The 15,439-nt window shown below is 42.4% G+C and overlaps 1 pseudogene; it reads left to right on the forward strand.

The window, feature by feature from the left end:
• Positions 1 to 1,034: 1,034 nt before the first annotated feature.
• LOC142864716 (ferritin heavy chain-like) lies at positions 1,035 to 15,024 on the forward strand (annotated as a pseudogene).
• The last annotated feature ends 415 nt before the right edge of the window (positions 15,025 to 15,439 follow it).

The following is a 15,439-nucleotide window of genomic DNA, read 5'->3' on the forward strand; positions in this document are numbered from 1 at the left end:
GTATATGTATACCATGGAGTACTATTCAGCTCTAAGAAACAACGGTGATATAGCACATCTTGTATTTTCCTGGTTAGAGCTGGAACTCATACTACTAAGTGAAGTATCCCAAGAATGGAAAAACAAGCACCACATGTACTCACCAGTAAACTGGTATTAACTGAGCATCACCTAAGTGTACACATAGGAAATACAGTAATAGGGTATTGGGCAGGGGCAAGGGGGGAGTGGGGCAGGTATATACATACATAATGAGTGAGATGTGCACCATCTGGGGGATGGTCATGCTGGAAACTCAGACTTGTGGGGGGAGGGAGGAAAGAGCATTATTTGAAACTTTAAAATTTGTACCCCCATAATATGCTGAAATAAAAAAAAACAAACAAAAAGCCCCCCAAAACCAAAAAGATAAGTTCAAAGACTTTCCTGTGGTAGAGCCACACAGGTGCTGGGAGGTGTCTAGGTGGATGGTATTGAAGGCATCCCCACAGGCTCCTCTGCACCCCAGTATAATGCGGCGATGCAGACTAGAGTCCTGCAGCCTCTAAGGGAGGCAAGTGGCTAATCAGGAAAGACCTCAGCAGTGGAATTCAAAGGGCAGGGAATGGGGGGACTGAGAGGTGGGGGGCCAGGTGGGCTGAGGTCTCAGTGCAGCTTGGCAAGGACTGACAGACTCCCTCCTTGCCCAAACTTCAGTCAGCCTCCTCTGAGCTCTCTTTCTGACTAGACTTTGACCTTGGCAGCATCCTGTCTTTGGTCTGCCCAATCCAATCTTGGCAAAGAATCCTGCTAAGTCATTTCCCCACCCTTGACATCTGATCATCCTTGAAATCCAGTTGAATTCCTCATCCCCCACCTTTGATGTGTAAGTCCTTGGCCTGCCTTCAGGAAGAATCCTGTTCAGTCAGTTTAGCAAGAATCCTCCACCCTTGATGTTTTTCCTCTTAGTACTTTCCCACCCAATGGCCCCTCACTCTGCTCCTTGCTATAGTTGGAGTTGAGCCCTGCATTCTCCACTGCAAATCTCTGTTGTAATGGTCTCGAGTGACGTCTTCTTCACTGTTTTAACAGATGTCCGAACAGGACAGAGGAGAGCACAGAACCAGTGCATCGTACCCACCTACCAACTGGGGCGGGGATGTTCCGTAAGCTTCCCTCAAGTCCAAATGCCACCTGAAAGTAAGGGAGGGAGAAAACCCTGAACTGAAGAGAAATTAACCAAAAAAACCCAACGTAGCAAACCATTAAGAACTAAGTTATCTTGAAATGGTACAATGAAGCATTTTTGTTTGCAATGAAAATTGGGGCTGGTAAACCATGTTCAGGTATAGAAAAGAAAGGAAAGTTGCATGGCTTTGTATATCTCAGCTGCTTTCCTGGATTTGAGAACCATGTATTTCTGAAAAATGTCACCTCCAAGATAATTTAATTTTTTTTATTCCAGAAAAATAAAATGCATCTTTTGCAGAGACTGATTAATGTCTATTAAGAGAGATATTCACCTTGTCACATTAACCTCTATGCTTTAAGGGAAGTCATGGGGACTGCTCAAATTTAGTTATTTCTTGGAGTCTTTCACTGTGAGAATTTCTCCCATTTAATAAAAAAATAAAGCCTTTATAGCCTCAGGTATGCCTCTCCACCACATAATTTGCATATAATTAATCAGGACCTTATTTTTCATTTTTCAAAAAATCCAATCTAGATGAATGCCTGTGTTATGAGCTCTCCAACTAATAGCCAGAGAGCTCTGTCCACTCAGTCTAGCTCTCTGTAAAAGTTAGCGTGCTGCTGTTCATCAGGCATTAAATGTCAGGGTGACAAAGTGCCAAATCCAGAGCAGCTTCTACTCCCAGCAGTGAGCACTTTTCAGATCATTTTGCTTTTAAGTTTTTTTTTTTTCCATGTTTCTAATGGAAGAGAGCAGGAGAAGATAGTAATGCACTTTGTTCAGTCACTTAGTTATAAGTCAATAGTTTTCCCCAATGCAAACAGATACTATTCCCTTTTCAGCCCTAGGGCTGGTAGATTTCTGAGAGGTCAGGGAGCACATTATGGAATCATGCCTCAATTTGAAGGTGTGATTTTTTTTTCTTTCTTTTTCTCCTGAAGAAGGATGGTAACATTTCAAAAAGTTAAGGGGTAAAATGATGCAGTAAACAGATACTTATTACTGTCTTTTGCAAATTGTGCAATGCTAGCTCTAATATTCTGACCTGTTTGCTGAGATATTCTGTATGCAATTTGTCAGTACCTATTTGTAGTTATAAGAGCTTTTTATTTAGAAAAAGATTCCTTCATACTGGAATCTGAAGGAAAAAATAGGAGTATAAGTTGGGTGTACTTAAAAATAAGCTGCTGAATCAAAATGCTTGGAGTGATATGTCATCAACTATTCTTTCTCTCATTCTGTTCTCTCACATACAGTCATATGATCAAGGGAAACTCTGAGGCCAGGGGTATATATACCTGCAACTGGAGATGAAAACTTAAGGGCGAGTACCCTTGCACTGATACGAGACTGAACTAAATACTTACAGAATCCTGTCCAAATTTGAGAGTCACTCAGATAATTCAAGCTCCTAAATTGTCTTTGTAGAAGCATCACTCTGGTCCCCCCAGCATTCCCCTAGTGCGTGTGTGGCCTCAATTTCCACCTTTTTGCAAGGACACCAGTCAGGTTGGGTCAGGGCTCACCTGCTACTTTGCTGTAACTTGATTACTGCTGTAATGTCCTTCCCTTGCTTTGTGAGGCTCTAGGGCTTAGGGCTTCAACACAGAAATTTTGAAGGGGACACAATTCAACCCATCGCGTGCTCCCAGATGCCATCCTGGGCCCAGGCACTGTCTGCCTTGTTTCCTCACCACCCTGGGCCTGCTGGTTTTGACTCTTATAGTTCCTGCCTCAGGCATAACCGACGGCCGCTGCATCTTGGGGATTGCTCCGTGCTCCAGAGACGAGGCAGGAAGAAGCAAAAGGAGGCCATACTGTCCACACAGGCTCCTTGTTAGGAAGCAGGACCTGGCATGGGGTTTTAGATCATTGGCCAGAACTATGTCACCTACAGCTGAGATGAAAACTAGGAAATAGGGTATTTAGCTTTCCAGCTTCCACAGGAGAAGACAAGAGAGGAGGGTGGACATGGGTATTGCCCACATTGTCTGCCACCCCTGCTCAGCCACCTGCTTACCAGGCCCCTAGTGTCCTCCCCGCATTTCCATTTGCTGCATCTACTTCACTTACCCTCGAGCTTGGACTATGCAATCATCTGCCGTCTCTATGACATCCAGCACTGGTGAGCGCTCCTGGGGAAATCATACATTCTCTGAATTAGAATCACTGCTAAGTCATGGTCTCCAATCAAAAGGTCCCTAGTATTAATATTATTTAGAAATACTTCTACACACCTCTGATTAGCTCTCTCTCCTGTCCACCATGGCTCTTCCAGACGTTCACTGTCTTCTTCACTTGCTCCCTAGCTACTCACTCCCTTTCACTGCAAAATTAGTGGTTATTAATTTTGAACGGCCTATCCTTTAATTCACTGGTCTCCAATTTCCTTATAGTCCCCTTTTATCTGTTTAAACTTGATTCCCTAATGTAGGCTCTTCATCTTGTTTCCTCCTACCTCACCTGGGACTCTGCTGCATGGAGCACTCCCTCTGGTGCCCAACTTTCATCCTTTCCTTTCTACGGTCTTCTTCTTTAGCTATAAGCATGTCTAAATCTTTTCCATCAAAAAAATAAACAAATAAATAAATCCTTTCATCAATACATCCATCCTTCTCTGGCTACCACTCTTATCTTTCTTCCTATCTTCATGATAAACTTCTTACATGAATAGTCTTTATGTTTTGTCTTCATCTCTTCCCCTTTTGATCACTCTTAAATTTACTGTAGTCAACACCTTGCTAATCTACTGAAATTGCTCTGATAATTTCCAGTGACCTTCAAAGCGCCAAGTCCAGCAAACTTCTTAAGTCTTGTTTGACTTCTTTGAGGCATTGAACATTGAAAATTTCTAATACCAAAGCTTCTGAGATGTCTCCCTCCTGGATCTCTGCCCCTATGACTTTTGCTCCTTTCTCTCATTTGTTGGCTTCTACTCTTTTACATGTATCTTGAACGCCATGTTTCTCCTACAGTCTTGTTCTTGGTCTCCCTCTGTTTGTTCTCTTCTCTCTCTCTGGACATAAACCTCAATGTTTTCCACACAGCTCAAATCTCTACCCACCCCTCTCCTGGCTGCTGATTATTATGTCAAAGCACCTACTGGAGGCTGATTCCTGATATTCCACATGCATCTTAAACTCAACTGAATTTGTTGTCTATTTTTCTTCCTTTCTTTTCTGCATTGGTAAATGAATCCTACATCATCCTAGGTAATGTTCATTGTATTCCCACCACTGAATGCTCACCATGTTTTGAAAATTTCTTCTACCTGAATTTTTTTCATTTTTTCTCACTGCTTTTTGTGGTGCAGATCATTATCTTTTTCCTGGTCTAGAAGAAGAGGCTGGACTGGTGTCTTACACCCATATAATCCATCCATCGATCCTCCCATCACAATGCCTATCAACTCATGTATATCCACGCTTGGGAAAACTATTAACAGGACACAGTCTGCAGTTTGGGGCTTGCTGTGAGGGCCAAATGTAGCTCAGCCCCTGTTTCCTCTTCAAGTCTTATCTCTTGCCACCTCTCCCATCTCCAAAAACCCTGTGCTCTAGCTGTATGGAAGTATTTGCAGTGTGCCCTGAGCATTCAGTCTTTCCACACATGCAAGACATAGGTTGGTGACATACCAACCTTGGCCAGAAATGTCCTTGGCCATCATGTGATGGCTACGTACCTGTCTGAAGCACTTTTTTAGTAGAGATGTTCCTCCCTCCTTCGCTGTTGGCTTGGGAGAAATGTCTACTCTCTTTTGTGTTCCTTTCGTATTCTCAGGTCAAATTTTCATGACGCCTTATTACACTTTCTTATTTATATGTCTGTCTCTTTGTCTGGACTCTAACAGGATTGAGGGCAGAGACTAAACCTTGCACATCTGTGTGTGCAAAACATCTGCAAAGCTTGGCATACAATTGTAGAGATGTATGAATGAATTGTTTACCAGAAGGCAAAAACACTAAGTTTAAATGTAAAGGATGAGGTCAGGTGTTAGCTCTACCATTTATCAGCTGTGTGACTTTGGGAAAATCATTTAACCTTTCTGACTCCCAATTTTGTATGAATATTTTTTAATTCTTCTCTTGTACTAACCTGTGCGTTTAGCCGGAGGGCTTACCTGTCCTACTCGTCTATCCAAGCCTCAGGAGGCACAAGGTATGAGAATGCACTCTGTGAGCTGTTAAAATGCATTCAAATGTCAGCTTGGATTATTGCTGCTGTGGTCAATGCTGAGATATTAGCTAGCATTGATGGAAAAAGAGCACCGATGAGTAACTTTTGTCAACAATATGTATTTGCTACTAGCAGGAATAATGACATGCATTTATTTTCATTAGCTGTGTATTGTTTGTAACTTAAGATTAATAAATAAAAAGGACTTATTTTCTATTTATGCCTGAGTAGGCAGGCGCATTTGATCACTTTTCTGTTTAGAATATCAACAGTTTAAAAGAGATGAAAGTACCCCTGAAGCACTAAATTACATTTAGATTCTCTTTCTTTGGAAATAAGCAAAATTCTTTCTTCTGTCTTCTTAACTCTTTTGCATAGACATGTTTCATCAAAGTCAACATTTATACCGGCCATACGAATATGCATTTTTTACAGAAAGATATAAAGGTGCTAAAATGTTAAAAAATTTTAAAAAATGAAACAAAACAAAAAGGAAACCAGTATAGGAATGACAGAAATAAAAGACTGAAAGAGGTATTAAACTGAATGATGTTATGGGGAAAAAAAGAGCATGCAGTTTTGTGTTTTGCGTGGTGTTTTGTTGTTCACGTCTCAGGCTTGGGGCCATGTTATTAACATTCTGGCCCATGTTCCACAATCCCGTCCTAGTGGGAAATGCTGCTTCCCTGCATTTTTTATGTTCTAATGTTTCATTTGTTCATGAGATTGCGATATTCTTTCTTCATACCTTTTTCTGCAATTGAAAGCAGAAACCATTCTTTCCTGAATAAATGCTTTTAGCAAGCATGTGAGGTAGGCGGTATTCACCTGGGGTCTAGTCACCTTCATTCCTCCTCCTGCTGGTGTTTCCTCCCCTCCCCTGCCCCCCACTCCCCTCCCCTGCCCCCCACTCCCCTCCCCCGCCCCCTGTCCCCCCCCAAGCTCTCTGCATCCTTACTCTCTGCCCTCTTTGGCAAAGCCTCGGTCTGGCAGAGAAGACAGTAAGTGTGAGGGTCATTGTGATGAGTGTGTCTCCCCCAAATTCGTATATTGAGGCCCTAACCGCCAGTACCTCAGAATGTGACTGTATTTGGAGATGAGATATTTAAAGAGGTGACTGAGTTAAAATGAAACTATTTAGAGTCGGCCTGAATTCAATCTGACAAGTGTCCTTATAGGAAGAGGAAATTTGAGCACAAAAAGAGACGCCAGGAATACGACCACGTGAGGACAGCAGAGAAGACAGCCATTTACAAGCCACAGAGAGAGGCCTGAGGAGAAACCAAACCTGCCGACATCTTGATTTTGGACTTCAGCCTCCAGAACTGTGAGAAAATAAATTTGTGTTGTTCAAGCCATCCGGTCTGCGGCATCTTGTTACACGGCCCTAGCGAACAACCAGCGTTGTGAGGCGGGAAACTTCCGGCCTCTGTGGGACTGGAGAGCGGCAGATGAGGGAGCTGGTGAAGGAGGTGACAGCCAGGCCCTGTTGGACCTTTCTAGACATTTTGAGCTATGTACTAAGAGGAGCCAGCAAGGAATGGGTTGGATCAGATTTATGCTTCAGAGTTATTAATATTACTCAGGCTTTCGTGGATTGGATGGAGGGGGGCAAAAACAAGTGGGGAGGCCACTCGGGGGCTTGCTGCTGCCCTGAGATGACTGTGGTTTGACCAGGGAGGTATCTGTAGAGATGGAGAAAAGTGGATGCATTTGGGTTGTGTTACGGAGATAGATCATGTATTAGTTAGCTACATCATGACAAATTAGCCCCAAACTTAATGACTTAATGCAACAAACATTTGTCACTGCAGTGGTACCTGTGGGTCAGAGAGTCATGAGCAGCTAATTCAGGTGGGTCTAGTTCAGGGCCTCTCGGGAGTTGCAGCCAAGATGTTGGTGGACTGCAGCTGCAGCCACTTAAACCTTAACTGGAGCTGGGGGATCCATTTCCCAGGAGACTCATGTGGTCTCTGGAAGCCTCAGGTCCTTGCTGACTATTAGCCAGAGACTTTAATTCCTTGCCGTTTGGACCAATCCAGCTCGAGGGCTTTTCCAGCGTAGTGACCGACTGCAGAGCGGGGAATCTAAGAGAGTAATGATGCCCCAATGACCTGGTCATGCGCTGTTGCTTCCGCTGCTTTCTGTTCAATAGAAACAAGTCACAAGTCCCGTCCACATCTGAAGGCAGTGGAATTGTTTCCACCTCTTGCAGGGAGAAGTGGGAAGGATTTGTGGACAGATTTTTAAAACTACCACAGACAGAATGCTGTTGCTGCAGTACGGGCTGGAAGCAAGGATGCTCGCGGCAGTACCTTAGCGGCAAGATACAAGTGGGGGAGGATAAAATAAATCTGATAAATTTAGGGACTGTAATAGAATCCCTGGCACTGGACCAGTGGATATAGGAGATGAGAGAGGTGGAGAAACATTAGGATATTTGGGTTTCTGTCTTGAGCAGTTAGTTAAATTCTGGGGTCCTTAATGGGAGTGGTCACTACAAAAAGAAGAGCAATGTAATAGTGCAGTGTAGGGAAGAACATCATGCCTTTCTTTGGGGACATGGTGACTTTTGCAGGGCCGAAGGGACATCGCAGTGGAGCTGTCCAGCAGGTGTGTTTCTATCAGTCTGGTCTGGGGATTTAGATTTGGGAAGTTGCCACCATTCAAAGGTTAGTGACACTTAAGAGCAGTTTCTTCACCCAAGGGTTCCTTGGGGAAGAGGAAGAGCCATAGAAGATGAACCTTAGCCGAATACCAGCATTTAAGGAATGACCATGGATAGTAGCCTAGGAAAGAGGTAGAGAGCAACGGTCAGAGAGCTGGGGAAGTGCACAATCATGAAAAGGAAGTGGAAAAAGCAGGTTTCAGGTTGAAGATAGTGTTTCTCTTTCTAAAAGTTTCAATTACTGAAATGCAAGCATCCTACAGCTATTTAAAGAGGCATTTGTTATGCATGTGGCTTTCCCCAGTGTTTCCAAAATTACATTGTGGAGATGGCTTGGTATCTTCCTTCATTCTCGGCTCTTAAAATCGAATTCTACTTGACTGCAGCATGGCGCTCCCTCCCTCTAAGAAAGTCAATTGACGCTCTCTTCACCAAGCTGCGAGGGGTTCCCATCCTCATTCTCCTCTCGAAGTTCTAGTGCCGGGGTCCTCAAACTTTTTAAACAAGGGGCAGTTCACTGTCCCTCAGACTATTGGAGGGCTGGACTATAGTTTAAAAAAAAAACTATGAACAAATTCCTATGCACACTGCACATATCTTATTTTGAAGTAAAAAACAAATGGGCAAAAGCACCCACGTAGTTTGAGGACGCCTGTTCTATTGGCTTAAGCTTTGGTCTTAACATTGGGAATTCACGGACCTGCTATCTTAACCTAAGCCAGTGCAATAGTGGTATTTTCCCTACAGCTATTTTCTTAAAACTTCATTAAAAAATCTTCCCTTGGATATGTTAGCTTATTCTTATAATTCCTGGTTGGTTTCTGGGTTTTAAGGAGTTACAGAATCTTAGAGTTGGAAGAACTTTCATGGATCACCTGCCTCCTAAAGATCCCTTTTATAATATTCTCACCAAAATGACTATTCAGGATGCTTGAAGACTTTAGTGAGCTCATTGCATTTCAGGCAACCCTTCCATTGTTTATTGGATTGTACGGTAATTTTTGAACATGGTCTTGACTAGCTCACAATGTGCCTATGCGGGAATTGGAAACCAGTGCTCCCTGTAGGTGTCTGCAAGGCATGGCAAGCCAGAGGCACCCATTTGAGGGACTGGTAGCAGATTGCCCGTTGTGGGCTGACTCAGGCTGTGGGTGCAGGGCTTGCTGCACTGTTGGCATCTTTTTGCAAAGATGAGGGTGGATTGAGTGAGATGGTATGGCCCTCTCAGCCCACACCCAGCTGCAGTGCACAGACTTGCTAGACTCCTGAGCTGGGAGCTCTAACTTTGTCTCCGAATCTATCTCCTTATAACTTTCACTCATTGATTCTAGTTCTGTGAACTACAGAGGATGGGATAGATTCCATTTTCTTTCTTTCTTTCTCTCTCTTTCTTTCTTTCTTTCTTTCTTTCTTTCTTTCTTTCTTTCTTTCTTTCTTTCTTTCTTTCTTTCTTTCTTTCTCTCTCTCTCTCTCTCTCTCTCTCTCTCTCTCTCTCTCTCTCTCTCTCTCTCTCTCTCTCTTTCTTTCTTTCTTTCTTTCTTTCTTTCTTTCTTTCTTTCTTTCTTTCTTTCTTTTTGCATAAGTCATTCAATATACGAAGAGAGGTATCACATTGTTACCAAGGTCTTCTCTTCAGGGACACCTTCATTCTTTGTTGAAAGGACATGATTTTGATACTCTACTGTTCTGTTCTCCCCCTTCTAGATAGAGTTGAGTTTGTCGTTGCCTTCTCTGAGTCTAGCAAAATACTCTAGATCTGTTGCAGTTGTGAGGTATACATTTTCTATAACTGGACACTCACTGTATTTCCATGAATTAGGCTGAAAGTCATTCACTGATTTTATTTTGCCAGCTGCATTACCCAATCATTTAAAGGGAAACTTGAAGTCCTCTAAAATACTTGACTTAACATGCATCATATTTCATACAATTTAATTTTTGAATATAGGTTCAGGACTTTTCCTTGACCTCTGGATTTATTTTTTTAACACCTCTTTTCACTGTAAGGAGGATTTACTACTTAGCAGATGTTAATATCTTTATCCTTGAACAGCAAACTGCTCATTCTTTGTTTCCATTTTTGGTATACATATAGATGTTTTTATAAGAACACTAATATTTATAAAAAGCCCTTTTAATTGGCCTTTGCCTATTCTAGACTAAAGTCTCAGTTCCATTTCATAGTGGTGACACAAGTGTAAGGGACCCTTGTATTTTTTCTTATTTCCTTTTTATCCGTCTTTTGCTCAGGTAGCTGCACTAGTCCAGTGTCCTGGGGCCAGCAGGGGTATCACTGTGTCATCTGTAGCGACGCTTTCTGCATATACAGAGCATCCTGAGAATAGCTCTTACCATATCTTTGCCAACTCCAAGTGCATTTGAGTTTGGACCGTCCTTTCCTCAGAGACAGAAACAGGAAGCAAGGAAGTATCTTATCCATAAACGCCAGAAGAAATAAAGATGACTGTGCCAGGGCAAAGTGGAGGGGTTTCTCATAGCAACCCTTCTTCCTGTCTTCATGACTCTCTGTTTAGCTACAAAATAGAAAGACCCAAAGACATCTAATCCAAGTGTTTCATTTTACTGCAGACTTTGTCTCATCGTGAGCTAATGAACAAGTGCATGGTTTTGCATGAGATGTTTGGTTGCTTCCAAGGAAATCAAAACCTGCTTTGGAAAGGAGTCAGCTGTGAAGCCAGTGTATTAAGAGAATTTGGGGAAAATAGAAAACAAAACAGATTAGCGGCCCTAAACCCAGGTTCAATGAAAGACAAGAACTTTTCTCCAGTGTCCTGTGTTTGATCCAATTGATGGTGTTTATATTTGTTTGTCTGTTTGTTTATTTGATAAGGCCCATTCTTCCAAGTGTCTTAAGGAAAAACCGAGTGGCTGAGTATTAACATGCAAGGCTGAGAGTGGATTCCCTTCCACTCTTCCTCCCAGCTGGGTCTAGCTTGGTTTGCTGTGGTTTACACTGCCACCTGGTGGTCAAGAACAATCAACCACCACCTTTGCAGTGAAGAATTCTATAAAAGCAAAGGCTTAGCCATTTTGTGTTCAGTTCCTGTCAGTAAATCCTCCATGGCACGATTATTTATGTTCCTTTTCTGTTGTGCATAGATCAGAGTGTCTGTCTGAACTTAACCATGCTTATCAAAATATTTAAAAATATTTAAAACACTTTGACCTAACACTTCCACTTTTCTAAATGTATCTCAAAGAAACACATGCAGACAGATTTATGTATCAGTATGTTTCTCAAAGTATTATTTATAACAGCAAATTTGGAACTATCCCAAATGTTCAAAAATAGAGATTGTTAAAATTAGAATGTTCTGTAACACTGTTCGCTCATGCTTTAGAAGAGCAGGTTAATGACATGGAAAAATGTTTGTGATATCTTACAAAGGGAACAAAACCAATTAAAAAGCAAGTAAAACTTCACAATCTCAGTTTTTGTTTTCTGTATATCTCATCCTTTCAAAGGCATAGGCATGTATAATAATATTTTTGGAACCAGAAAGAAACAACATCATAAATATTTTTTATGTATGGTTACCTGCATAGTGGAGTATCGGTACCAATTTTTTTTTTCAAAGTAACAAGTGCTTTAAGATATCTCACCTGGAACTTTGTCAAATAAACATGCTCTTATGGAATATTGGTGCAAAGGGCTATGAACAATTGCTTCACTGTTCTTAGGATCAGGAATAATCCAGGAAGCTTGAGTATGCAGTTGCCACTTCAGGTTTGCTAATGAGTCTTGTGGCTGAGACAAAAAGCATGTCATTTCTTGCATGACCCTAAAAGCTCATTAGTTTGTTTTGAGGCTCATATTTTGCTTCTAAGAACTGTTAATGGGGAAGTCGAAGAAGATGCAATTCAAATCACTGTGCAGTGTGTGCAGTAATCAGAGCTCTATTTCATGGTTGGACGTAGTCCATTTCTTAAAGTATTTTCAAGATGTGGCTTTGTAATTTTTTCTTTACACAATGCAAAGGTGTAAATTGACTTCTTTGCTTGCTTCAGTGATAATGAGTCAGCCCAGAAAGAGAGGGTCAAGGTGATCTCACAGGTTTCCTTAAATAAGAATTAGGAACAGCTTCCCTGGGGGCCTGGCAGCAGCTTTGTGGTAGCCAAACCTACACCTGGAAGGTGTTCCTTGTATGGAGATTTCTGTTTCCATTTGTTTGCTTAGTATTGTTAATACATTAGGACGGGATTTCCATATGCCTGGTTAATGTGCCACTTTTGTCTATCCTAAAGGCTTTCAGAAGAGGAAATCATTTTCAGAGCTCCCTGATGGCTTAATCAACTATTATACTTTTTAGTTCTCCTAATGAGATGTTTAACCTCTTTTTTCATTTATCCATTTGGTTAACAAAACTTTGATGACTGTTGCCAAGTAGTTTATGATTTTCACACTTACAGGCATTAACACCATTGCTATTAGACTGACAAGCAGGAACTCAACTAATCCTCCAGCTCTGGCTGGAAATATATCTACTTATAGATCTTTCCCTGAATTAATTCTGCTAAATTCATGGCTTGAACATAGTCAATGTTGCTACTTAGAAAGAAATAGAATACACTCTGACTGGAACCTGTGTGTACTTCTTAAATAAATATGCACAGACAAATTGACTCAATCCTTCATCTATTATCCTACCAGATTTTTAAAACACACAGAAAAAAAAAATCTTTACATAAGTGTCTTAAGCCTAAATTGTTAACCTAGAACTTCAGAGATTAGTAGTCCTTGGATTTGAAAGTAAAAAATAAGCTGTGTTTAAATGGGTTCCCAAGCTTTATAAATTGAGGAACAAGTAGGAAAAAAGTAGGTAGACACTCACAAGACATGTTAACATAATAATAGTTCCAATATATTGAGTCCCACTATGTTTTGTTTTCTGCATCAAACAGCTGCTTATGTGTATTAATACCATCTACAGTATTCTCTTGATCTAGCCTCTCTTTATCACTCTAGTCAATGGTACTGTCCAATAGAACTTTCTGTGATGATAGAAAATTGCTATATCTGAGCTGTCCAATACGGTAGCTCCTAGCCACGTGTGGGCATCAATGACTTAAAATGTGATACTGCAACTGAGGAACTGAATTTTCAGTTTTATTTAGTTTTAACAAATTTCAACTTAAGCAGCCACATGTGGCTAGTGGTGCAGCTCTAGTGCATTAACTGGCTTAATGATTGTCACAGTATTAGTATGAACTGCAATTATCTTTTTGATTTACTTGTTTCCTGTTAATTGTCTTCTTAGGAGGGTGCAAGCTTGCTGAGAAACCTGGTCTGTCTTTTTCATGGTCGTGTCTTTATTACTTAGAACACAGCTTGGTATGTGGCAAGTACTCACATTATCTATTTAAAATGTGCAAGAATGCTGTTATTATGCATTATGGATGATGAGGAGCAAAGAGGGAACAGGACTTGAGAAAGCTGGCAGGGATTTGAACCCAGAACTATCTAACTCCAACTCTGAGTCCTTCCATTCCATGCTACGCTTGAGACTTGTGATGGTCGAGCCCCAAGGATGGAAATTGTTTTGGTGGAGTTAACACCCAAAACTGAGTAGAAGGTCCTTGATCTACTTTGGTTGTTAGCATGCTGGGCAGCAATCTTGCAAGCATTTGAGTTAAGACACCCTCTGCCAGAAGTCTGAATGTACACATGTTACTGCTGAGGTTAATACTTTAACCTGGATTTTCCCAGATGGTTCATACCACTCAAGAATTCTAGTGCTGTTTGAGATATTATGAATTGCTCTTCTGGGCAGGAGGAGGTCTGGAAATGTTTTTCCTAAAATGTGTCTATAATATCTATGAAAGAAACAAACAAATTATATATATTTTCTTGGCTGTTCTCATTAGTTTGAGACAATCTGCTTTAAGAAAGAAAAGTGTGCTGGCCAGACGTTCTTCGAGAGTCGCCGCGGTTTCCTGCTTCAACAGCGCTTGGACGACCGGCGCTCAGAGCCGGCCCTCCGCGCCCACCGCACCGTCGCCGCCCAAGGCCACCGCCAGGACGACCGCGCCACCTCGCAGGGGCCAGAGCCACCAGCAGGACTTGGAGGCCGCCGTCACCCGCCAGGTCAACCTGGAGCTCTACGCCTCCCACGTCTGCCTGTCCATGTCTTACTTTGACCGCGAGGATGTGGCTTTGAAGAAATTTGCCAGATACTTTCTTCACCAATCTCCTGAGGAGAGGGAACATGCGGAAAAACTGATGGAGCTGCAGAACCAACGAGGTGGCCGAATCTTCCTTCAGGACATCCAGAAACCAGACCGTGACGATTGGGAGAGCAAGCGGTATGCAATGGAGTGTGCATTACACTTGGAAAAAAGTGTGAATCAGTCACTGCTGGAACTGCACAAACTGGCCACTGGTGTGAGGGGTCGAGACATTGCACACCTGCAAGGCCCACACTCCCAGTGAAGCCAGAACCAACATCCGGCTTCTGGAAACTGTTGCTTGCTTGCCATGGAAACCGTTGCTTGCTTGCTTGTTTGCGCCAACTTTGCATTGTTCGAACCCCTGTATAGTGGGGCTGCCAGCCAGCCAATCATGTTAAAGGTCAATGCATGATCCACGCGTGATCAGCCACTGCATAGCGTGTGCACCATAGGGATGAAAGGCACGCTGCGACCCCGGTCAGGGTCCTTGCCTACCAGAGTGGCCACTGCGTTGGTGCTCAAGGCTTGGATCCTGGCTAGCCAGAAAATAAACTCCTCTTGTGTGTTTGCATCCTCGGTGTCTCTGTCTCTCTGTGGGTAGGGTGGTGAGAGGTAGTCGACTCCCAACACTGGCAAAAATGACCCCCACTTGTGTGACTTCCTTGAGACGCATTACGTGAATGAGCAGGTGAAATCCATCAAAGAATTGGGTGACCACGTAACCAACCTGCGCAAGATGGGAGCCCCGAATCTGGCATGGCGGAGTGTCTCTTTGACAAGCACACCCTGGGAGACAGCGATAACAGCTAAGCCTTAGGCTAACTTCCCCGTAGCCACCGGGTGACTTGCATGGTCACCCAGGCAGTGTGTGCATGTCGGGGTTTCCTTTACCTTTTCTGTAAGTTGTACCAAACATCCACTAAGTTCTTTCATTTGTACCATTCCTTCAAATAAAGAAATTTGGTACCAAAAAAAAAAAAAAAGTGTGCCAAGAGTTCTAAGAAGCTACAGAATCCCTGAGGTTGCTTGTGCATTGAAGCAGAGTGAGGACTTACAAATACAAATTATGGTAATGCAGGCAGTCTAATCATGACGGCTTGTCTGTGTTATCTGGAGTGGTGATCTTGCAACACATTTGAGATACCATCACAATGTAATGAGTTGAAGACTCACGCTGCACAAATGTACTCTTTATAGTGTCCATGCCTGAGAGAAGCCTTAAATAAAAAGTATTC

This window comes from Microcebus murinus, chromosome 26, assembly GCF_040939455.1.
Source record: "Microcebus murinus isolate Inina chromosome 26, M.murinus_Inina_mat1.0, whole genome shotgun sequence".
In the NCBI taxonomy this organism is placed as follows: domain Eukaryota; kingdom Metazoa; phylum Chordata; class Mammalia; order Primates; family Cheirogaleidae; genus Microcebus; species Microcebus murinus.